This window comes from Megalops cyprinoides, chromosome 10 (assembly GCF_013368585.1).
Source record: "Megalops cyprinoides isolate fMegCyp1 chromosome 10, fMegCyp1.pri, whole genome shotgun sequence".
In the NCBI taxonomy this organism is placed as follows: Eukaryota; Metazoa; Chordata; class Actinopteri; order Elopiformes; family Megalopidae; genus Megalops; species Megalops cyprinoides.
In genome coordinates this window covers 17,825,609-17,851,449 of record NC_050592.1, presented here as the reverse complement: position 1 = coordinate 17,851,449, position 25,841 = coordinate 17,825,609, and the positions used below count along the sequence as shown (strand labels likewise).

Sequence of the window (25,841 nt, the reverse complement as noted above, 5' to 3'; positions counted from 1 at the left end):
AACACCATGGCTACCTCTAGGCAGATCAGGTTTCCCAGCCCATATAGTCAGTCCTGGGAGAGTGATGCCCTGGCATATCACAGCTAACTTGATCCCATAATGTGGGAAGTATCCTACAACTGGCCACATCCTAGTGTCACAGAGAACCTGGGAAAAAGTCAGGTATTTATATATAACAGTCACATTTTAGGACTGCATAATGACTGACTGGCTGGGTATTCACAAGCTGTTAATAATCACGTGTTCTGGGAGGAATGGAGTGGGGTCATAGCAATTATAAAGCATATGGCTGTGTTACCGGACGCAGTGAAAAGTTAAAGTGCCACGCAACAGGTGGAGGAATAAGTGTGGCAATTAATTCTGGACAGCAGAGTACCACTGACTCCAGCATCACAGGGGGCATGCTGTAACTCTATCGCTCAACCCCCATGCCCCACCCCACTGACAAAAACACAAGCACACATGCACATCCACACACGCGCACACACACACGCGTGCGCGGGCACACGCACACACACACACACACACACACACACACACACACACGTGTGCAAACTGAGACATTTAAAAACCAGGCAAACAATGAGAGAAAAACATCTCATAATCTTCTAAGTGATATTATACCCATTCTACAGTTTCTATTTGGACACTACTTTGCTCAGTTGTTTTATTGTATAGACTCCAAGGAGACATGTGGAGCCTTGTTTCGAACACTTAGTGAACACAGAGCTGTAACAGACTTTTATCTTGTGCTGTTCAGGTTATTCATGCCAATTCAGGAACACACAATCCATCACAGAACTGAAAATGATCAACAATATATTTTTATTGCTGCAGATACATGCTGTTGAACAAAATATGCATGTGAAACAAAAACTGCAAAAAACAGCTCATGTATGTCATGCATTAATCACCAGAGGAAGCTCAGCAAATAGCAGAGGGCTTTTCACCTCCGTGGTATGGCTTTTAGTTGACACATGACATGTGGCAGGACCTGTAGACTGCATCGTCCTGCTTGAACAACACAGACTGGATGATTTTTCAAGATCACGCTGCAGAAGGAAATATTGATGCTGGCACAAGCCCAATGTTGCAAGGACTGGGTTACAAAAATTGCGCCAGTTCTCACTAACACACAGCATTATGTCAACCTTCAGTGAATTTATTTATTTACATCAGCAAAATGTGCACTGGGGGGCATTTTAATTGTGTTAGAAAGGAAATGTAGGGGGATATTCTACACACCCACACTGACACGTTACATTTGTCTCAGCAGGTGCTTTCCCTCCTCAGCACCTGCTTGTGCAGTGAGTCACTCAACAGCTTGTGGGATTATCAGGTCCCACCCCCTGCAACCCACTGGCTCTCACTGACACAGATTGGAAATGAGGTGGAGAGGGCTCGCCCGTGAGCACCAGGCCACACAAAGGGCCAGTGCAGAAGTGGCACAACCACCACAATGCCGGGCTGGCCGGCTGCGTGTCAGAGAGGCAAAACTGGGACCTGAAAGAAAAAGGGACTTTCATATCAAGAGGAGGAGAGACAGCAAAGTGGTGTAGTGCTTGAAGAACTGGGCATGTGACCAGAATGTTGCAGGGTCAATACCTGGGTGGGGCACAGCGGTTAAACTATTCACCTTTTCAGCTCAGGATAAAGAGATGATAATAAATGTATGATAAATATATGGTAACAATGCAATGTTAACTTACAATTAGCTAAGCATTTCCCAGAGTGTGCCTCACGTTACACAGACAACAAAAGACCAAAGTAACAACAACAGTAAACAACAGCAAAATGATTTGCTATTAGCGCTGTACAGTAAAATGCTACTGTGCCTATTTTTCCCGTTTGTGACGTCCTGATGCACAGACCCGCAGCACAGCCTCCAGCCCAGCACATGTAATAAGCCTGCTCTGTAACCCCCCCCGCTGGCACAGTGCTCCGAGACTCTGCAGCCTCAGCCTCCCGGCTGTGAGGTCAGGGATTCGAGCAAGGCCCGTGTCACCGGTGGGCCGAGGAGAGGCCATCCACCTCCGGCGGCCCCTCTGACCCCTAATAAAACCCGCCACACGCCTGTAAAAACACACGGCTATACAGTCGCTCACGCCAAAGCGCTCAGTTTCACTGCCCCCGGGCCTGCGGATCCACACATCCTTACACATTTGCACGCACTGTATTTCCACCCACGGGACCCTCGTAAACCAGGTGCACGCTGGGCCATCCTCTACAATCTGTCTGCTTTTTTCGTCCAATCCTCATCCTTTTTTTATTGGCTGAGAAAATACTGGTGGGAGTCCCTGGCTTGCTCGGTGTAGCGAGCGGGAGATTTGCAACCATTTCTGAACAACGAGCTCGCTCCCTCAATCTCAGGTCCAACAGAGGCAGTTACCTCCAACATACACAGGCACATAAAGACCCAAGGTATGCGTCTGCCCCGCCTCCCCCACCCCAGGAGGAGACAAGCCCACGGGGATGTGCGCCGTTCTGAGCGAGTGCGAGTCAATCTCCGCTACGGCTTTGTGTCGGAAACCAGATGTGTGGAAAAGTGGAGCCGCGGGCCCTGACGGAACTGTTCGCTCAGGACACCCGCTAACACAGGACAGCCGTCCAATCCGTCACTCTGTTTTTTCCGTTCACCCCAAAAGAATCCAGGGATCTGGATGTTCCTCTGCGGTCTGCTCGCAGAGAGAAGCCTCGCACACATATGTGCACCATGGAGGAGAGGCTGGGGAGGTCGGCCCGTTTGGGCTGACATCATGTCTAAAGAGACCCGCCACCTGCCGCCGATCCCACTTCCCATTCAATAATGGCCCTGTGTAATTACCTACACCTGAGAGAAATGTCCTCTGGCTGCGACACTGGGGGAAAGATAGAGATCTGGACATCGAAGACAGGAAGAATTCCGTGTGCTTTTTGAATTTTACAGGGAAAAAAAGTGGATGGGGCCTTGTGGGCCCTAGGAAGATCAAAATCATCCTCACATAACTGAGATGTGAAATAATACACTAATGAAAGCATCCTTATCTGTTGTATCATGAATGTCTTTTAAATCATTTCTAAATCATTTGCAATATATTGGACTGTGATAAAGGGCAGTGAAAATGTAATACAACAACATTCAATGGATTGCACACAAGAATGAATGATTTAAAGGGGAACTGATACTGTGGATACATTTTTAAGTGGATACATTCCATCCACTTAAAAATAACAGTGTGGTATAGTGGTTAAGGAGGCTTTCAACCAGAAGGTCATAGGGTTGAATCTGATATTCTACCCCTGAGAAAGAAACTTAAGATTCATTGGAATACACAAATATCCACCTGCATAAATAGACAGCATGTAAAAGCTAAGCCATGCACCAGCCAAGCATCTGCCAGGCAAAGAAACAACTGCAATCGGAAATGAAAGACCCTGCACCTATTATTTCAGCGTCAACCTGTAGATGCAGAACGACTTCATCCAGATGGTTTCCACTTCAAAGCACTGAGGTTTAGAGAAATTGTTAAATATCTGAGCGTGAAACCAGATAGTCACACGTTTGAATCCTGAACTGCCACTGTACCCTTCAGCAAGGCACTTAATTTGAGTAACTTCAGTAATTATCCACCTGTATAAATGGATGATTCGTAAAATGTAAACTATGGATAAGGGCGTCTGCCAAGCGAATGAATAATTCTAATAGCTCACATTGTTTTAAAATCAGCAGCTGCACTGCGCTCGCAGTAGCAATGAGCTTGTGAAAAGACATGAGCCAGAGAGCTCAGTCCGCAGTCCCACTCCCGAATTACCCAAGCACCAGCCACCAGAGAGGATCCACGTTTCCAAGTTTCCAAGTGGGAAAATGCTACGACATAATGGGGAAAAAAGCTGGAGGGAGAGGAGAGGAGTGCACTGGGCCTGGACGGCGCTGACAAGGGTATATAAGTGTATAAACAGATAAAGGATGGGCGCAGCCGTCTCTCTTCACAGTTGTGAAGAACTGAGCCGTGGCCAGCACAGAGAGGTTTACCTGGTCCTGGCTGGAGGCTGGCTGGCCCAGACTGCGCCAGTCTCTAGACAGCCTGGCAGTGGGGACCTGTCAAGTAAGCATGTATAAACGGGCACCTCTGGACTCCCGTGCCCCTCAAACCTCGCTCTCAGGGGACTTCTTCTCTGAAAAACCCTTCTGATGGGGTTGTGTGCAGGGACGCAGATGACTAACAACTTTGTCCTTTCCCATAGAAGATTTATAGGTGCTCAGGGTCTCTCTCCCCAAAATAAATACATCCAGGATGCAGAGGAAGGGATGTCAGTCTTGAAGGGGGGAGGAGGAAGGGTAGAACAGTAATTATATAATGCGTCTTTGATTGCATCTGTTCCCTGCTCTTTGATAAGTGATTTCCTCGTTGACCACAGCATGGTTAACAAATCGACTTGTGTCCTTGTCACAGTCAGATGGAGACAGGCTTTTGGCGAGTAGACACTTGTAAGCAACCAATGATGAGGAAAAGTCTGAAGAACACATTCGGCATACTTTTTTCTCCATCTGTATACACAACATAGACCTCAAAGCTCAATTCACTGTTTTAAAATGCTTCTGATGCTGCCAAGTAAGTCCCCAGGACAAAGGCTGGTTAGAAGAGCAGAAGCATCCTTAACCCCTGAGTAACTGTTTTACTGTCCCACTCTTACATTTCCAATTATGTTGCACACTAAGCTTGGTGCACACTGTACAGCACCAGCACAGCTGAGTGCGCATCTTTCATTAGGGAGCATCACAGGCGGCACAGTCAGCCATGTCAGACAGAGTTATTTATATCTCATCGTTTAGCTGCTTGTTGTTTTTAAATAGGCTCTTGACACCTGCTGCCGGTTAGAAGGCACATCTGACAGAAAGAGGACGAAGTGGGTCAGTCACACAGGGGAATGCTGGAATGCTGGTGACAGCTGTTGGAGGGGTCAGGCAGTCTGGAGAGACACTTGGAGACCAAGATAAGACTGGATTGGAGGTGGCATTCCATTGTAAGTGTGTGCAACGGATGCAGGGCTACAACGAGCAGATTGCTAAAATAAAGACAAAGCCAAGCTAAGGGAGTTAATCAGACTCCTGTCCTGGCTCTAGGGTTAAAGGAATAATTACAGAGGGATTATAAGAACAACTGCACAGTATCACACCCTGTTTCCAGTAGCTATCTCTTGTATAACCTGGTTATTATGAGCAGCTTCAACATCTCTTTTGCTGGCCTTATCACAGCATGCATGCACCAATCCCTGTTCTCTGTCTAGGCTTCATATCTGATGGCTCAATTCTCCTTTCCACTAATATTGTCACCACAGATGGGTTCTTCAGTCAAACAAGAACCTCTGCTCTTAAGGTTTGCCACTTCTCTTTTCTATTCTTTAATGTGTGTATTTACATACATCACCCCTTTTCAGTGGTACACCTTTCCATTATAACAGTGAGAAAACCTCATGTGCTCTTAGTGGTCATGATCACGATAATGTACAGGGAACATGAACGAACCAATGACTTTATGACATGGACATGTCTCTTAGTGTGACTGTAAAAACCTAATTTCACGCTCCTGATGACACAATCAGTCCACCCTAATCAGTCCAGTCCTCACCCACCCACATGAAGGCAATAATTAGCCAGACGATCTACATTCGTCCCCCAAGCCCATAGTTAAGCTAATCAATAACCTGATTTTGGAGGTTGCAATTGACTTTGAAGGATCATTTCAGGGCAGACTGTTATGGTTAGAGACAGCTCTGATACTGCATTGCGACCAGAGGGGTTTTTATTTTGGGGATATTAATGAATGGCTCATGAGTATTATATTACTCACTGGATCATTTTTAACATACTATGCATATGCTTTTTCTGCTGAGTTCATTATAAACAAAGTGCACCTGGGGCTGTGATTGGAAAAAAGTATGGGTAGTTTACCTTAACGTTATCATTGAACGTAACAACCAACTGTGGCTGTCTGGAAAAAGCTGATTCCTTTTTTAAAAAAATTACATTAGATTAGTGGGAGGTCTAAACCAAACCAATTGGCCAAATACACAGATACACAGAAAGGCTTGCTACCTCCAGCAGTTTCCCAGGGGGTTATTTTCTCACAAATTAGATTAGATACATTTATTGTTCTCAATGAGCAAATTCTTTCCACAGCTCATACAGAAAAACAAAGCACACACGAACCTGACATCTCGATGCAACTACCTCCATCTGATACAAAACTATGTATATATGGGGTGACGGATTATTTTTTCTTTCCTCCCTCTCTGAATTTGCATACTGTTGACATTCAATCAAAGAGTATATGTGCCTCTCGGTAGAGTACCACCTTTGGAGCCTCTTAAAGGCCTTGCATAACAAACTCAGCACTGTGAGAGGCTTTCAGAGGAAGTGAACAGGATATTCAGGTGTTAATCCTGTGCAGCTCAGGCAGTCCTTTGTTTACAACACACTGCATTATTTCCAAGTGTCATACAAACGGGTGTAGTCTACTTCTGGCAGAGAATCCCATTGAGCATTCAAAGGCCCTTTTGTCCCAGGACGCAGTTTGTTTGCTGAACTCGAGTGAATTCACGAGAAAGCACGGCTCACTGCATTCCCTCAAAAACCCCATCGAACCTACTTCACAGGTGACAGGGAGGAATGGTGGGCAGCATCTGATGGATAGGTCTTTTCCTTCTTCTCCTCCATTCACGGCAGCCATTTTCCCCTAACTGAAATGTTGTAATGACTTTGCTCTGACAGCTGAGACTGACCCCTAGGCTCAATCACCTCTCGTCCTTAACTTTGACATGCAAATAAACACCAAGGCCACATTTTTTCAATAAAGCTACAATTTTTTCATACACTTTGGTGATTACTGAACCCCCCGAACTTTGTTTGTGAACAAAAACATTGCTTGCATGATTAACTAATTGCGTTAATAACTGCATTTAGGGCATTTGTGTTTAGGACAAATGTTAATTAAATGCAGAGCTGAACTTTTATTTTCTGTTTGAAAGTGATACCATGTCACAATACCCTGGCCTTTACAAAATGGTCCAGTAGTCTCACAGATTGCCACTTTTGAGCCATTGGGATGAGGTGGATGGAAACAGGGAATGTTCTCGCCCATTTTCCCCCTGGGAGTGACCCACATCATTTCCCTGGCCTTTACTGCATGGTGCCCGGGGCTGCTCTTACCGGTGAGCTATTGGAGCCTGGCATGGCGTGAGCAGATAATTCTGTTTGCTCTTGCATCTCCAGAGAAACTCTGTGGCCTGCCAAACCCTGAGCTGCACGGTGGTCTGCGTCCTTATCAAATCTAGTGGTACTTAGTCACAGAGAAAACAGCATCAACCGTAAAGGCCAAACTGCCAATTTTAACAGCGAATGGCAGCCCTGTTATGTATTTCCATTCCCTACGCGGCATATCAAGATGGCCTTCTCGAATTAGATTGAGCTCCAATCTCACACCAAAGCCACTTATGGTGGTATCAGGAACACGCTGCTCACTGGCACAGTGTCATCTGATAAACTGCTTTGCTAGATTACCTGTCCATTGAGGTCCCCAGGCTGAGTTTAGCATAGATCAGGCACACCATTTGGGATGTGCACTTGAGCATGAATGCAAATTCAGCCAGTTAACATCTGACAGACAGACAATGCCCTTCCCCTTCCATTACGGGGCCTCCATGCCAACTGCTTTCATTCCCCATAATCAAAATGAATTCAAGGAATAACCAAATACCTCAGATACTGTACTTACTGAGACTCAACTCTGCATTCCTTCCATCCTTCATACTTCTATGTCTAGCAGGTTCCAGTTGGCAATAGAAGGTTTTGGTATTGCTAAGCTAGATGTGAACATTCTAACCAGCCACAAATTTCAGGAATATTCACAAGACTGGAAATCATAACACATTTTCTGCAACAATGGCAGAGACAGAGACAGAATTTTTAATCTTCAGCACACCAAGATGAATACCTTCTAAATAAACAGAATATACCTGCTGACGTTGTCTAAGTGCTAACAAGTGCAAAAGAGGCCCTTCCCTAAGGGTACTCATTAAAATGTTTATATTCTATATTTTTAAACAGCAGGGGGCAGCACAGCAATTCAACACCCTTGTTCTTTGATGTTCCCATTTGCCTGTTGGAAAAGATGCAGTGGGTAATAACAATGGAAAGGGCAAAATGCTTATTTTAAGATCTGGGACTTTCCTAGTGAAGTGTTAACAGAAAGTGGACTAGGTTCTTGCTGTTCTGTCTGAATACCAGCAAGCACTTTTATTGGGCTCTGCCTGTTCTGACAACACTGTTATGTTTTTGGACAAACCTAGCGTATAAAAATATATGGTGTGCTACTAGATAATAATTCTGTTCTAACTAGCAACATAAGTCACTTTGTCACACTGTCTGACTATCTTTTGCTAGTTAGTGTACTATTAATCTTAATGGAATAAAAGTGGTAACATGAATGGGTAGCTAGCATGCTACTGACATGATTTATTTGTAGTTAACTTGTAAACTGACTAACTAAACTGCCATTTTGCCCATTTTGCCATTTTGCCTCCACCGAATGTAGGCAAAAGCCAAATATAGACAACATTGTTTTTTTAAGCAAAATGTCCATCACATGGATCGATGCAAAGTAATGGAACAATGCAACCATTTTGGTGGAAGAAAGTGAGAGAAAATGAGGGAAATCACTCCTAGGATGGCGTATCAAGCCACCCTCAAAATCCGGAGTCAAATGTCCAAAGCAGCCAATGGTCTTCTTCCTAGCTGGAGGCTGTCTCCCACAAAACATCCCTTAGGCCTTTTAAATCACTCTCAGCAGATGCAGGGTATATTTTGGTAAGTGTACACTTCAGCCTAGCCCCCCGCCCCCAAACTCACCCACCCAAAAAAAAAAACCCTCATGACAAATCAGCTGTGGTAGCTTGCTATGGCTATTAATGTCTGTCTCCATCCCTGACTGTTAGCAAGGCACCCGGTCAGCCAGCTGCGGCCTGAGGAAAAACAAAGTGCACCACGTCGACAAAGCGGATGCCCCCCTGTCTGACGAGTGACACCACAGGGAAAACAGCGAGTCTTCTGGAAAGGGCGATTCATTCGTCCGGATATTTCTCTTGAGCAGTGGTGACATGAGGCCAAGCTCACGGTGATGGATGACCTTCTCTCTCCTCCTGATGACCCCGCAGAGGGTGGTAAACCATCATGTGTCCACTGTGCCAGCCCAGTCAGCGACACTAGCGTTTATTTGGCTTGGTTTGGATAAACACAGCCAGGCAGGAGAGCATGGCAGTCTGCAACAGACCAGCTGCAAGCCCTTCTGGACTGCTGAGGGGCCAGGCATCCATCACACCCAAAATCATGGATTTAACATTTCAGCCCATGGGTTAATTAGTCTACGAAAATACAATGAAGTCACAGTGCAGAACCATCAACACAAATTTATACAGCTGTGGCAAAGTCTTATTTAGCATTTCCATATTCTGATCCATAAGTAAACAAAAACTTTGTTTTGGCATATTTTATGCCAAAAACTCTTCTTCCCACCCCCTTTTTTAGCAAATGTTTCGAATATTGATTTCAAGAGTGGCTCTTGTATTGCTGAAAGACAACTGAGCTTCTTGCCAGTTCTGATTTGTATTCAACACTTGTCTTATACACTAGACTATTATTTTCAAGAATGGCTCATCCTTCTATGCACTTGTTGATTATGCTTCAGACACCTGCCTTTGAAAACTGAGTGACGTGAGCTATTTCACTTGGTGTTTTTTTCTTTAGTAAGTATCACTACTTTACAGATGGATCTTCTTATTTAAACAGAGTCCCACAATTTGAAATAATAGAGGTGATAGTAAAACAATTGAGTACTTTTTACATTTATTTTATACATGACATCATTTGTGGTTTTGCTCATGTTAACGGCAATCCCATGATCATTCTATTGATGTGCCAACAGTATGGACATTCTAGCACATATAGATATGAACAGGCATGGATGCCTCCTGCTAAGGTTTAGGTCCTTCAAGCTAGCCCACTGATTTAAATAAAGAGAATGAAGGTAAAGGAATACTATTTAACAAGGGGCCAAGATAAATGAATGACTCTAACCTCATGACCCCTAAGCCTATGCACAGGAAAAAAACAGATACAGAAAATAAACTCTAACTCGCCCACTTTAACACTCCTACAATCAAATTTTTGCTTAATACCTTGTGTCTTTCCTCTACCTGTCAGGGAGATTGACAAGCCTGTTGTCAGGGCAATGAGGTGAGAAAGCCACTTGAGCAGTAGCTCTTCAGCTGTTCCATTTAGAGATTAGGCAGACTATCCTTCCTGGTACCAGATTTTACAGTCTCATGTGGGGAAAAAACAAGGGAACATTCCTCAGAGACACAGTCAATGTGTTCATTCAGAAGTGGAAATACTTTCCTCTTCTTTTGGCTGTTTCATGTGTTTCCCTCACAACAGATTTTTAAAAGACTTAACATTTCCTGAGTTCATCCTCAAAAACAGCCTCACAAAGATTCCAGCCTGACTTGAAAATCACCTACAATATTGCAGTAGAACAATAAAATCCAGGAAGAGTGTTTGGTTGGAAGTACCGAACCACAGCATTTACAATTCACTTCTGGAGGAGCCATAGACCTGGATACACTACTTGGATTCCATTAGACGAACACCTTCCCTGAGGGTTTGCCTACAAATATAAATTTCAGAACTTTTTTCCTGACAACTCTGAAATAATTATAAAACTCAAAGCTACTCCAATTTCAAAATATGTACAAATGCTAACTGATTATTTAAAATAAACCAAGGATCGCACTTAGGAAGTTTAAAATGAATAAGGCAATACCTTCACCTTGGGTTTGTCTGACACCCAATAATTACACAGCTAACAATCCCATGAGTCCTCTGTTGCTGGTCCCCAGCAGAGACAAAGTTCATGTGAAGGGGACCTCTCAGCATATCAACAGCTCACTTGCTACTGCATTTGAACACACAATCTAAGTATGTGAGACAAATAAAGAACACTGAGGTAAACAAGATCCAACATTATTGGTAATGTTAGGAGTACCTTAACAATAGCAGTTCTAAAGATGCAAATTGCAATACTTTTAGATGATGGTTTGGCAGCAAGCTATTTTCCAATGTACTAGAGCCTGTTGGATGACAAGGAAAGTCTTTGAACAAAATGCATCTACACTACACATGCAGTAATCACCTTTTTTGGATTAGATAACATATTGTCCTGTCCCCCATAATACTGAAGAGATCCTATCCAATATTGAACAGACGTGGCTGCTGGCACTTCATCATATAAATACCCGTCTGAGGTGAGGCTGTCAGCGGACCCCATCTTTGAGCTTCTGTATTAACGTGTTATCGCAGCTTGTAACTCAAAGGCTGTAGGTTCAAAACCCAGAGTAAAGATGTGACCTGAACTGGTTCAGTAAATATCCAGCTGTATAATGTGCAAAAATACAAGCTATATAAGTCACCACAGATGAAGGCATCTGTTCAGTAGATAAATCATGGGAAGAATGGGGGATAAAGCCCCATCTCTCCCAGAAGAATGTCACAGTACAGTATGGATTGTGCACACTTGTGCTGGAAAATTACGCAATCCCCTATTTATACGCCCGTAACGTAAATAAAGCAAAGAACAAAGAAACTCCTCCAGACAGCTATAACCCTCTCGGTGAGAAGACATACCTCACTTTCACCAAACGTGTCCATGCTAAATAAATCACATTAAGAGATTTTTGAAAAACACCATTAGGAGCAAGTCATGCGTCCCGATACCGTGAAGCCATGGAGGCAGGGACAGGCGGGCGGAAATCACCAGGTGCTCTCTGTCACACAATTTTACGATTTGCCGTCTGTCAGCTCCAAAGTGGCTCTCCTCTGCTGGCTGCTATCAGCAAAACAGCAGCACACTAGTAACGTACATCACAAATTAAATTAAAGTTCTTACCTTATTCGATGAAAGTCAGACATCAAATCAGGGACATGGAAAAAAGGAAAGAGAGAGAGAGATTTAGGGCCTTGGTGTGCAACTGAAATTATGGTTACTCTGCATTTGGTGAGTGTGCAGTGAGTGAGCTTTAAATTTTTTATAAATACAGATCTATATAAAACTGACAGCTCCTTGCCATCCCTGGACCCTCCGCCCTACTGGAAAAAAATGGTGAAAACAACATGGACATTAATAACTCTGACGGAGTGAGGCTAACACACTCCTCTCAACAGGTTGGATGTCTCAGATGAGCAAGGTAATTCTCTGTCTGTTTTCGTTAAGATGGATGGCTGTCTTTTGCACTAAAGATTTAACCTTCTCAAGATTCTCTGACACACAGAGCAAGAATGTCAGACTATAAAGTTGCCAGATTTGAACAGAAACAGCAAAAGAAGTCTTACTTGGGTTGTGTCTTGTTCCTAAATTCTCCCTTGTGCATTTATATCCACAGCATCGACAACAACCCCGCCCAGACGACAACAGTCCCTGACTAAGTGCTTGATTGTCTGGTTAGCAGTGTTGGATAGAGATTAGGGAACTAGCTTTATAACCAGAAAGGCTGGAACATATACAGCATATCTAATTGGTGACTGAAATTCATTTGCAGAAATATTTTTCTGGAAAAAGCCAATAAGTACTGAAATAAGTAATGACAATGAACCTCAGGGATGGCATTCAGTTTTATATAAATTAAATAAGCCTTTAACAAGCTCATACTAATAAATGGTCCTCACAAGCCAGACACAATAAATACATTAATGACAGATATATCTGATTTGTGTCTGTTTTATTTTTTCATGGTCTACAACACTCCAAAAGCGGTTTTTAATTCCTGGCAACAGCGTCAGCCCCCTCAGTGAGTCTCTATTTTCTGCCGCAGTGGGGATTCGCAGTGTGTGCGTGTGGAGTGTTGTCATAGAGCAGGTGATGCTGTGTATCCACACCTGTGTGAGACAGTCAGTCAGGAGCACCCCATCGCCCCTTTAACAACGGGCCTGCTTAACAGAGCTGAGAGGCTCAGGGATTTGTGGCAAATGATGGAGAGAGCTAAATCAGAGAGAGCTCTAGGAAGAACATGGCACCAGTGATTCCTTGGTACTGCCCCAACACTGGGGTACCACAGAGTACAAACACGTAAGCATTTACGTGTGAAATCAATGGAAATGATGACAAAAAACATTACCCATATTATTCAGATATTTTGATAACATATTTTCAGTCTTTTGGATCTGATTGCCAACTTTCTCGAACATGAGGAACGATATTTGATTTTTCACACTGTTGCCATGTTCAGCGTGTGTTTGGTAATGGTATTTACTATTACCACTATTTGAAACATCAGCAGTTGTTAAGAGATTCAGCCTATAGTGTACTGAGTCACATTATAACCAAAAGCCTTAATATCACTTCTCAAAAGGACACAGTTTCACTTTATTGCCTTAAAGTAGTGTCAACTCAACAGTTCTACTGGTACTTTTTTTTTGTAAACCATGGCGACTTATAATTGCATTTTTGACACGAGACACAACAGTCAGTGTTGCGTAAGATCGTGATGGGGCCTTAAAGTAGCATTTTATTTCCTTCTGTCTCATTTGCCCTCTCTCTCCTCCTTTCAGTTTATGACTACAATGGCTCTACCTAAGGCCCTCTGTTTACCACATTAAAGAGAGGAGCTTTCTCTGTATCTTCACCTAAGAGCAAAATGGAACTGGAAACAGATGTGACGACCAGATGAGGAATATGAAAAATGAAAATGGAGACTATGAACTCCAGGCAGGAGCACATGCTGAGGTTCTCCTCAGGGTCATTCAAGGGCTACTGTAGCCATTACACGTAAATATCAAATAACATTACCTTTCAGTATAGTGATTCCAATAGTGACACATAGTATGTTGCTTTCAATTTTTGCCAAAAAATCCAAACAAAAGGCAAGCTATGTTTTATATATAAATATTATATATTTAAATATATTTCAAGTAAAAGTGGGTTTATTCAAACAGAAAACATAACTGCCTTTGAAAATTATATACAATGGAACAGTACTGATTTTCAATTTAATTAATTCAAACAGTGCTATCTTAAAAAATATACTTTATTCAATAACACAGGTCTCGTCAGAAAATCTGGCAATGATTTAGCTCATACATAGAGGATTGTTATTTGTTTTCTTCTTCATTGTTTGATGAGGTCAAATAATAATTGTGTCTCGTCTGAAGTGGGAACCTGTAAAGCTGTAGTGTCCCTCTTTGCTCGCATGTGAAATGTGACAGGATCAGAGTGCTACCTACAATCACAACAGAAATAGCTGGCACACTGCAATAAGCACTGCTGGAGCAATTATTGCACAATGTTGTGAACAGCTATAGCCAAACAGCTGTTTCAGCGGGGAAACTCTTGCAGTGATATCTAATGAAGTCAACTCTAAAGCATTTTGTTGAGACACACCCACTTCTTGCTTTATAGGACTTGTACGCACAAATGTATGTACTTTGCGTGCTGTGTGCAAGTTGCCATATGTACAACTTTTTTAATGTTGCCCTTGATGTACAACCTGTCAAGGGCTTCTGCCTTAGAGCACACTCATTAGCTTGACAACAGAAGCTCATAATAAATGGAAAGCCATATAACCATGTGATCTGGGGGCACAAGAGTGCACCTGACCCTTTGTAACTCAACACACGGGGTTGCAAAACCACTAGTACATCTAATGCTAAGGAAAACACATATATTTCACAACTGCTCCCTGGAAGAGATTGATGAAAACAACCAGCTCCAACCTGACAGACACAGCTCCTAACCTATAGTAGTAGGTACAGTAAAATTTAGTTAACAGATTGTGATTATGGATGTGTTTGTTGTACATGTCAGAGTGAAATCACTACCTTGTTTGTGATGGATATCAGAATGAATGATATTAGGAGACAACAAACAAAATCAGTAGTGTCAGGTGGGTGCCATCCCGTCCAAGTCCCCTAGGGGTCTCTGTTTGGCAGGAGCAAAACTGCAGGGGATTTGAAGTCACTTGAGACAAAGCTCCACAGATACCTGGTACCGCTCTAAGACATTCTGAACTGTCAATGCTGTTTACTGGCATGTGTCTTTGTGTGTGCGTGTTCATGTGTGTGATTTCTGAATAGCTGATCTATTCAGTGCAAGAGTGTGTGGATCTGTTGTTAAAAGTAACGTTCACCCCCATCTCTCCTCCCCCTCCACCCCCCGTCACTGTTTTCCCACACTCACCATTCACCAGCCACACAGAGAAATTATCCAGGTCACTCCCTGGATCACCTGCGCTCAGCAAGGGGCACAGTCAATAAGCAACCACTTTCACACGCCACACGCAACGGCCCCTCTAAGGAGCAGGGAAAACAATCTTGAAATCAGGGAGGGTGTGTGTGTGAGAGAGAGAGAGAGACAGACAGACAGAGAGAGAGTGTGTATGTCACTGAGAGAGGAGAGAGAAAGAGAAAGAAAAAGCGAAAGGCCACAGGTGTGTGTGCGTGGCTTTATGTACTGTATTTGTGAGTCTTTCACTCAGGGGGGTCCTCTAATGTAGACATTTTATTCTTCCTCAAACTCTTTTTTCAGCTTCCTTTTATCACAGCCTCATCTTCCAGATCACACTGTAATGCATACATGCCTTATTTAAAATGCTAAAAGAATACAATAAGTCTGAATACACTTAAATTTTCAATTAAGATAGTGTGTCACACATCTTTATGGCTACCTTTTTTGGACATTTTAGTTGAAACATAGCCAGGAATTGGCTTTCTAGTGATCATCAGAGGAAACATAAGTTACCACTATATTTACAGTTTTGACCAGCATATACACATACATTACAGCATATACATACCAACCATGAGACTGTTTATTCAGCACAATTAAGACACCAGTGATGACCAGAGGCAGCCATTTTGTTCTTAGCTTCAAGTTATTATGGCTTGCAACTGTATTTATCGGGCTTTAAAATCAAAGAACAAATTCTTGTGCTGTATATCCTTTTTAAAACAGAAATGCTATATTGAGGAGCATGTCTCTTACTTCTAGTTTTACAGTGACTCTAAATCATGTGCAGCTCTTTTACTGAGGCAGCTCAGATTTAAAATTAGCAATCTGGAAACTGCTGCTTGCAGCATAATGCTGTCATTCCACAGGTGAAAATTCCACAAGACCAATAGTTACACTACTCCATTGTTACTAGACAAGACACATGGCTATTGACTTTTTAAAAACTGTCTGGCAAACTGTATCTCAAATGACATATATCATTATGTGGCCTACAGAGGAGAGATGTAATGTACTGTAATCATAATTTGAGTACAGTCACCTCCTGACAATTGCATATTCTATGGATCATTGTAATGTTATGCACATCAGAGGAGTAAGTAAATATAGAGGGATTCAAAGGAAATCAGCTGTACGTCACACATTAAACCGAGTATGCAATCATCTAAATCACAGTTACAGGGAACTGACAGTGAATCCATCTCCTTCAGAACTGTGGTAGGCTACAAGTTACAAAATAGGAGCATTAGCCTAACACCAGATAAGACGGGTGGAAGGCTATCAAGAGAATGATAAACATCTGAGATTACAATATCCCACATTACAATTTTTATTTGTAAAACATAATGTCATTGAGATCATCTTTCATTTTTCTCATATTTGCTGTGGTCTGTTTATACAGTTATTCATGAAGCAAGTCATACTGAGTACTTTGCTCAGAAGGTAAGAGAACGGGCACCACCTACCCACAAGTCTAATATGTAACCTTTCGGCTATGAGCCAAAAAGAGAGACAAAGCTATTAAAGTGAAGGAATCGTATAAACCACACATGTAATGTGCATTCACTTTCCACAGGTTTCATTTCATAAGACTTTCAGAAGAATTCCTAATTCCTTCTGAAACATAAATGAAAATAACTGTAGCAATGCAAACAAGTGGTAATTCCTCACAGAAATAAGCCAAGAATAATTTTAATCAACATAAAATAAACTGTTTAATCCACACCTCCTTATAAAATTGGCGTGATCGCTTCATCTGACAAGTGAGGCCACGTTGTAGCACTCAGACAAAAATCACTGCAACACCTGCACATACTCTAAAATAGTGTCAACAACATTTAAGTTACAGAATACTGATGGGGACCAGGAGCTGAACTGTAAAGTGGTAACCTCCTGAACACTACATTGAGAGAAAAACAAGAAACAGCTCTTGGCTCAGGACTCAGCTGTGGGTCCCCAGCTATGTGAGCCTGCACTTGTGTGGCCCTGTTGGATCAGGACTTCTGCCCATGGGGCCTCCTGGTCTAAGACTTGGCCTGAGATGGGAAGCAGGAATAAAGAGGATGGAGAGAGCTTTTTGGGAAAGAGCACTGACAACCCTCAACCACCTCCCCCCCAATCAGCCCACAGTCTGCACTTTTGTACTAGAACCTGCAATGGTGCCCACATCTCAGGGTACTTCTTGTCTTTACACACTCCTATAACAAACACACACACACACACACACACACACACACACTCTCTCTCTCTCTCTCTCTCACACACACACACACACACACACAAGTGCCTTTAACTCTGAATTCCCTTACATGATTCAGCTGACATCAAAATGGCAGAACATTTTTTCCTGTTTTTGTGTGCAGTAAAACCATTAGATTGGTTGAGTGTCCGCCACAAAGTGTGGCACTGTGGGCTTCTTGGGCACAGTCTGAAAATCTTTAAATTGCTTTTTTGGAGACGTAAGCACTAAACTGCCTACATGTCTGGAAGTGAATGCTCAAGGAATCCACTGCAGCACCAGCAAAATACAAAACCATTCATTTCTATTGCCATTCAGTATGGTCACCAAGCCCCATATGACTCAGTAAAAACTTCACACAAACATATTCTAGTTCCAAGTTGAAAAACTGTCAGGGTAATCAAATTCAATACACATCAACTAAAAGGAATGGGCTGATATTATTATGAAGGAAAATTATTGTTGCCAATACAACAGGCTGTCATAAACAATGCATCAATCTGTTTTTATTTTTTGAACAGACACAACTTGTAGCAAAGTCATTGCAGGGGCTTGAAATGTGCTAGGCATCATTTACAAAAAAGAGACTGGCAAAACTGCAAAGAAAATGTTATTATGACACTCAACACGGCTCCCCACACAACTCCTTCGCAAGTCATCCGGTTTCTGTACTACACCATTGTAGCATCTTGAAATCTAGCATGTAACAGCTATGGTTAATGAACTAGTGAAACTGCAGAAGAAACATCATACCATATGGAAATTATGAATCAGTCAATTTTGCATGGAGGCATCACAAAATGTTGCAAAGATGTACAAATGTATGTACTGATGGCTGTTAGAATTTGTAGAAGCCAGGTCATGTGGCCAAAGCACATTATGCTAGCACAAAAATCTGCTGACTCTTCTCATTCATAGATCCCTGGTCAATCACTGAGAACCTTTGGAAGTGTAACATTAGTACTGGCTTCACAATGACACTTTTTACAATGCACTACCCCCGCCCTGCTACACTCCCTCTCACTCTATTGTATTCTCTTCAAAACCTTTCAAGTGCACCTGGTTGTGGTTAAACTCAATCACCGAACAATGTCAAAACTTCAGACTGTTAAAGCCTAGAGATGGAGGAGATGGAGGAGACGGAGGTTTTGACATAACAGACTCAGAGCCAGAGACCTGCAGACGTGCACTTCAAATACTTGACTGGCTGAATAGCAGGAGAATCAGTGATAAGTATGCAAGTACAATCAACCAAACTGGCACAGATGGCATACTTCAGATTTCTAAGGCCTTAAGGCATGCTTTAAATATTTAACAGACATATAATTTCCCTGGCGCAGCATTACTTGCACAGGCAAAAAATGAGCCATTAAAAAGGCTGTTCTTTTACTTTGACGACTCCGTTTCTTTCAGCTTATCATTATTTTTGTACCGGTAAATCTACGGGAGTCACTGGGCATGAAATTCTGGTAAATTCCACCACGCACACCTGGCGAGAGCAGCTTTTTAGTGCTAAAGGGCTGGAGGGCGCGCTTTAATTCCGAGCCAGCTGAGGCCCGGTAAATCAAAACCACGGTGATGCATGGTGTAATTTCACCGATTCAAAACTCGTTTCATGGTACGATGCCTTTCTTCAAATGCGTTCACTTTCTGTCACCATGGAATTGTTCCCCATTGCAGGGGCCATGCAGGTGAGGCAGAAGATTGCTATCAGGTACAGTAAGTGCATGGCGTCCTTCCATGAGAACAGGAACGGAACTAAAAATAACATATTGTAGAAGTGGTTCAACACGATGTGTCTGTCTGCAAACGACAGTGAAGTTGTGGAGGGCAGCGAGGACAGAAGCCCCTTGCAGGTCTGGCACACTGTAGAAACAGTGGCATGTGGCTATGTGCACTAGCCCAGCTGGATTCCATAACAAGGCCCAAAGAAGCAGGTCAGGCACAGGACATATTCTGAAGACAACATAAACTTTTATCTATTTTGAATATTACAAGATTACAAAGAAAGAGGTGAGACATGCAGGTCAATGTAAGCGGCGCAATTAGAGTTCCCCAAAAGGAAGTTTCTTTGGGGCTGTTCTTGGATTAAGAACAATGAAGGTCTGTTAAGGGATGCTGAGATTTGCATACTACTGAAGTATGTAGAGGAAAGAGAGAACACATTTATTTAATGAATAAAACAAACATTTCAGGCTGTGCCCACAGGATCTTCAAACAATGTTTGTTTGGAATGTTCAGCTAATGTAATTCTACTGTTCATGTTGGTAGGTTAATTCTGTTTAGAAATTGGATATAACATCACATAAAAACATTCAACTATTCTCTCTTTTTCCCTTTTTTGGGTTCCTTTGGGTTAAATACACTTTGCCCTGTTAAAGATGAGGAAAAATAAACTGAAATACAAGTTTGAATAATAACTTGACTTGCTGGATGGGGTATCAAAATTAACCTGTTATTAATAATTCTAACAATGTGGATTCTGTGCTCTGGCTTGGTCCTGGCTATAGAACACAATGGGGAACTTAAAATTCTCAATGACACTGGTGACAGTGGGCACAAAAAATGATCAATGATCAATATCAATTGATTGACATGTAATGACCTCCACTGGCCCATATCCTCATACATACATCTTACTACATTCAGGCCGAATGCTGGTAAGTACTGTGCCAGGAGTTCTTTTACGTCACCCTAACTCTCCAAACAGAAATGGCTGTGGATGTCCACTGCTGCACCGACAGCTCCAAGTATCCCATCATTCCTTTTAACCAGATGAGCCCAAAAACCTGACCAGAAATATGGAGATTAAATGGTGCCGTCATCCCTTGTACCCAAGCATGCTAAGAAGTAGATCATCCATTCAGATGTGGCCCTGCGCTCGAAACGCCATGCCGCTATTTACAGTCAGAGCGAAACTCTGCAAATCGCCAGCATCTGCGGGCATCTGTTTTGCATTTTCATGAACTCAAGCACACAAATAAGGAAAAGCGGGCTAATGTGTTTTTCCCCCTGGAAGCGCTGGTCTGTATCGCGGCCGCCATCTTCAAACAGCGACCTCTGACTCCGTCATGTCAACGGCTGCTGAAGGGGGGGTGTGCTTAATCAGGGGGCCATTGTGTCCTGCAGAAAAAAAAACAGCCGGGAAACCAGCCGGGAGACGTCCCCCTGAGCGAAATTCAACATTTTGTCATTTGTTGACCATTTTGTCAATTTTTCTTTCTCCTACTGACGTCTTCTGTGACTGGGGCTCCAGTGCAAGGGTGGCTTTGATCCACCAACCAATAGCTGCAGATACGTCAACCTGGGTTTCCTCTGTGGTCCAGTTTTTTTTTTAAAAAGAAACACTGAATCCATTTGTAATGAGTTCTGGGTCAGACTTCAGATCTGATTCCTAAAATTAAAGCTTCAACAAGACACCTTCCTTATAATTACACAGCATTTTACTCAAATAATAACATCCACAGATAATACACTTCTTTTGGCAGCACATTGGCCCACCATTCACAAAGCTCTACTAGAGACCATTTCTGTGTTTCTTCCTAGTTGTCTTTAAAAGTTCTGGTGGCTTTAATGTAAGATTAAAGAGTTCCAGTACTGGAACATTTGGTTCAACAATGGCTAGGACAGAATTCTCCATGTTAAATATAGAGACCCACATCTTTTTCCCTCTGTTACATTATCTTTGGCTATAATGTAACAGGCAAAAAAAGAATTACATTACCCAGGACAACATGGAACATGGACCAACTGGCTGAAAACTTAAGAACATTTGTCCACAAATTGCTGAGTTTGTTTCTTACTGCCTTCGCTCATGTGCAAATTTGCTATGGATTCTTTAAAAAGCAAAACCGAAAAGTGTACTATGTGTGGAAAGCACTCATCACAACATCCCCGTCCATAGTTTGCGAGTTTAATTCACCCCACTGCTAAACTCTGACTCCACACATATGTAAATGATAGGGGAATTTGCGAAGCTTTGACACAAGGCTGTTTGGAGACAATTAAGGAAACATCCCTTGGAACTCCTACAGCAACAGGACTGTTTTGGCAAAGATACTCTATAAAACCAACATGTCAGGCTTTATACTTCACATTGAGCTTTATGTCCGTGGCACTGTAGAACCAAATGTTCTACCACCAAACCTCCTGAGATAAAAAATAATAATAAATCTACCAGGCCGCTTAAGCCACAACAGGAACAAAACAGGAACCCAGAATATGAAGTCTCTCTGCTGAAAAAAAAAAACATTCTCTGACTTAATGAATAATTGTATGTGCATCTAACGTATTACACACACAATTCTGTCTTTCACAGTGGCTCTTCTGTCCTTTTCCATGTGCCATGCAATGCCACAGCACCTCCGTGGTGCTCCTGTTGAAGCATGTGGGTGCATATGAATCAATAGGCATGCATGGTCCAATGTCTGCACTGGGAATGTGCTGCCAGAACTCAACCCAGTTTCATTTTCCAGTACAGTGCAGCTCAAAACGAGAGACAATTCTCTTTAATCATGAGTGACTGGCTCTCCGCCAAGAAATCTGCCTTTGTCTATTCTAAAAAAAAAGAATAGTAAAAATACTTTCTATGGCTCTCTAATCTTTTAAATGACAAGTTAAAATGAATTATTTTTCATAGCCACATGGTAATTACAGATTAAAAACCTGAAATAAAATAAAAGCATTTTATTTGGATCCAGAGCTGTGACTGATGGTAGATGTTTGATTGTTAAGCCTGTTATAATAAGATAACAGTGCTGTAGTATGACAGGCTCACAGCTGACAAAGTTGCTGCTCTTCAGTTGCTGATGTCTAAATTTGCACATTTATAGCTGGTATGAACTGTGTGTGTATGCGGGTAATGAGTCTATACTTTGCACATTGTTTTTAGCCTGCCTTTATGCCTCCCGTGTCTGCACCAGCGAGTTCACGCTCCTCCGCCGCCACATCAGTGGCGGAGGGACGGAGGGTGCTGCGTGCGAGTGACAGTGATTGCCCTCATCAGAGGACTGATGCTCGGAGCTCCCTCGCACACAACCCAACCTCTGCTGTAATTAGGCAACATGTGGAAGGACTCTGCATTTTAATTGGTCTCTCCCGGCCCTTTTGTCTTGTCCACATGGCAAAACCCACGTCGCCGCGTCGGGGTTATTTATACTTGACAGCCTTGGCTAAAAGACGCGAACCACAAGGGCAAGGACCACTGGGAGACCCGGGTCTGGACTCGGCCTGCTTCTTGGGGGTGAGAGCATGGGGTGCGTTGCTGTTACCGTTCAACCAGCATGTGTAATCTGGGCTTAAAATCAAGTTTGATTCCTGTATAAGAAGACAAATGACATTAGAAAATGGAACCAAGGGAAAGTGTTAAGATGGACCTTCCAAAGCTACCCCTTAACACCCCCATGAATGACCACTGTATGTGACATCACCAAGTACTCATTTCAGGAGCACTGAGAACAAGCTGTAAAAACCGTGCCTCACACACCATAAAATCGTCATCAGCCAGTACCACTGCATATACCTTCGGCAGAGAAAGGGTAACTACAATTCACTTCCAAAAAGATATGCAGGTACCACACTATTGGCATTGGTAATCCTATAGTTTATACCTTACGTGTTTCATTCAAGTGTTGTCATTGACATTAGTACCCTTGTGAATGTATATTCTGCACTTAACCCAAGGCTCAAACCAGTCCTTGTCACATCTACAAAGCACATAATATCCACTATGAGATGCTCAGCCCACAAGCATACACCTTTGGCCTGGGAGACTCAATAAATTCTTACTACTCCTTTATAGTCCCCCAGATGCCCTCACTTTCTGTGTCACATGCAGTCATACGGAGTACCTAATCAATCATCCATGTATGCTTTCGTATCTTATATATTTTGAATAAAACCTGTCTCAGCCCACAGGTTTTGTCCCCTTGCCATGTGCCACATATGAGACGGATGGATTTATGAGAAAAAAACACAGTGGCCGTCTTGTGTATGAGTCCTGAGCCACTTCATTCATTGGGTGAGATGGAGGGGGTCATGGAGCCCTGTGCCAAGAGTATTTATCTGAAGCAGTGCATTCTGGGAGGAGGGCTCCAGGGTGGGGTGGGGTGGGGGGGTCACAGAGCCTTGCTGGTGCCAGCACCTCTCTCCCTGTCCTTGTGTGTGATGCTTCACCCAGAAGTTACATGTGCAGCCATACGATGGACAGCCACAAAGAGGAGCTTCTGTCCCAATCGCTAATGAGGCATCCATGGGTTGGAACTAAAAATTCTGTCTTTTGGAAGCTTGAGGGTTACAGATCAATAGCATCAAAGAGAGCTGTGTGAAACGCACAACATAATGACTCTCTCTCGTCTTTGATGCAGGCAATGTTCAGCGTTAGTGGGTGGGTGAGGGTGCGCACACAGAGAGGGGCCAAGGGGCACTGCCCGATTTCTCCCCCGATTTCACCATTTCACGGCTGACGTGCAGCGCTGAATGGGCTGAGATGACGCAGGCCCTTTGTATCCCCCCACTGCGGACACAGGCCCTTGTCTCCGAGGGGGAGGTCACCCACCAGGGATGAACTGAACGTACCACGTCCACCGGCCCAGTAGCATGATCTGGAGAGAGGGAGTGGGTGGCCAGAGGCTGGGGAAAAGCTGCAGGCTCATGCAGGAGTAAGACCTCCAATCTTTCCATTTCAGCTCTCACAGCACTGCTGATCAACACAAACCATGCGCAGGCAGCAAATAGCAGGTCTGCCTACAGGAAAAACAACTTGCAGATTTTGCCGCCTCAGTGATTATCAAAAGATAGTGCTATATCATTATGACCTTTTCATCTAACTACCAATTCATTCTGGAAGAACTTTCAGGAACGAGCTAGCTAGCTAGAAAAAGTTGTCGGCTAATCTAGCTGTAAGGATCATGCTTCTGTAACTTCATCCTTCATCCTTTTCAGTTTTTTCTTTTTGATGTACAGACTTGAGCAGTTTCCCAACAGCTAGAAGACACTATCTAGCAAACTTAGCTATCTAGCCAGCTAAAGTGAATAACTAGCTCTGCAACAAACCACAGCAAAGTCATAAGGCAGAAGAATGAATGGCAAGCTACAGCACAAACAAAAATATGAGACAAAATAAATAAACAACACGTAACAGTAATTAGTAAGTATTACGTATGGGATAATTAGTGAGGCTGCCCACGAATAAGCTCATGCTTGTGATTCACACACCATATTTCCACTTTGCAGTGACTATGTATGTTTCTGACATTGCAGCTTTTGACATTTGATGGTTAAAGGTATACATAAATTCTCAGCTGTTCTGTTAATATATGCACAAATATTTTACGGATAAAATTAAAAAATCAAACAGGCTTATCAAACAAAGAGATATGCAAATCAGAGATCTGTCTAACTGTTACACATTCTCTGACATCATAGTAACCACCCTGCACATAATTTGTTTTAACTAGGTAAGGGCCACTGCGTGTGAGCAATGTCTTTATTTAAAGCCCTTTGGGATTTGAGGTTGAATGCTTGTTGATTTGAACTGAAGTATATTCTAGCATAAGAAGCATGTGTGTACGTGTGCATGTGAGTATAGGTGTATGTGAGTATAGGTGTGTGTGTGTGTTCATTGCATTATGCTGGTAAAGACCTGAACTCTTGCTTGGCACTGTTATATGGAGTGAATGGAGCAGGAGGGGGCAATACTGGAGTCATTCTCATTAGTGTACTTGCTTCTTCTTCTTCTCTTCAGAACTCAATGTTCCAACAATTTTCTGCACTGTAAGAACTGATCACGCACTTCAGGTGATATCCAAACATATGTTTGTTCCCCCTGGTTAAATGTCTCCGAGGCTCTGTGCTGACAAAGAACAGGTGCAGACAAAGCTGAAGTTTAGTCACCAAAGTCATTTTGAGGAAAATCTAGTTTTCGAGCTGAGAGAGGTCCATGTTAATGAGGGCCCTGCTCTGTATTCCTGTGCCAATGCAGTACTGAAGCAGATTAAAGGTGGCTGACCCTACACTCTGTGGGTCCCTCTGCATGATGGCGGGCATTCTCTGTGTCTCCCCCTAACATTACAGAGCCCCCTGTTTCAAGGCAGAAATACATCAAGATGCCCACACACACACTGATATCCCACCCCCATATCCTAACACCTGCACTCACATACCCATACATACATACACACACACGCACATATACACACACACAGAACCACACACACTGGAACACACAGACACCGCTCTTTAACAAAAATGCAGAGACAGAGTGCACAATAACATCTGATGGCCTTAAGTCCACT

General features: G+C 42.9%; 1 protein-coding gene across 1 annotated transcript in view; it reads right to left on the bottom strand.

The window, feature by feature from the left end:
* Positions 1 to 25,841, bottom strand: part of fhod3b (formin homology 2 domain containing 3b) — a 179,264-nt gene that overhangs the window by 94,377 nt on the left and 59,046 nt on the right. The gene's annotated exons all lie outside the window — the stretch shown is intronic.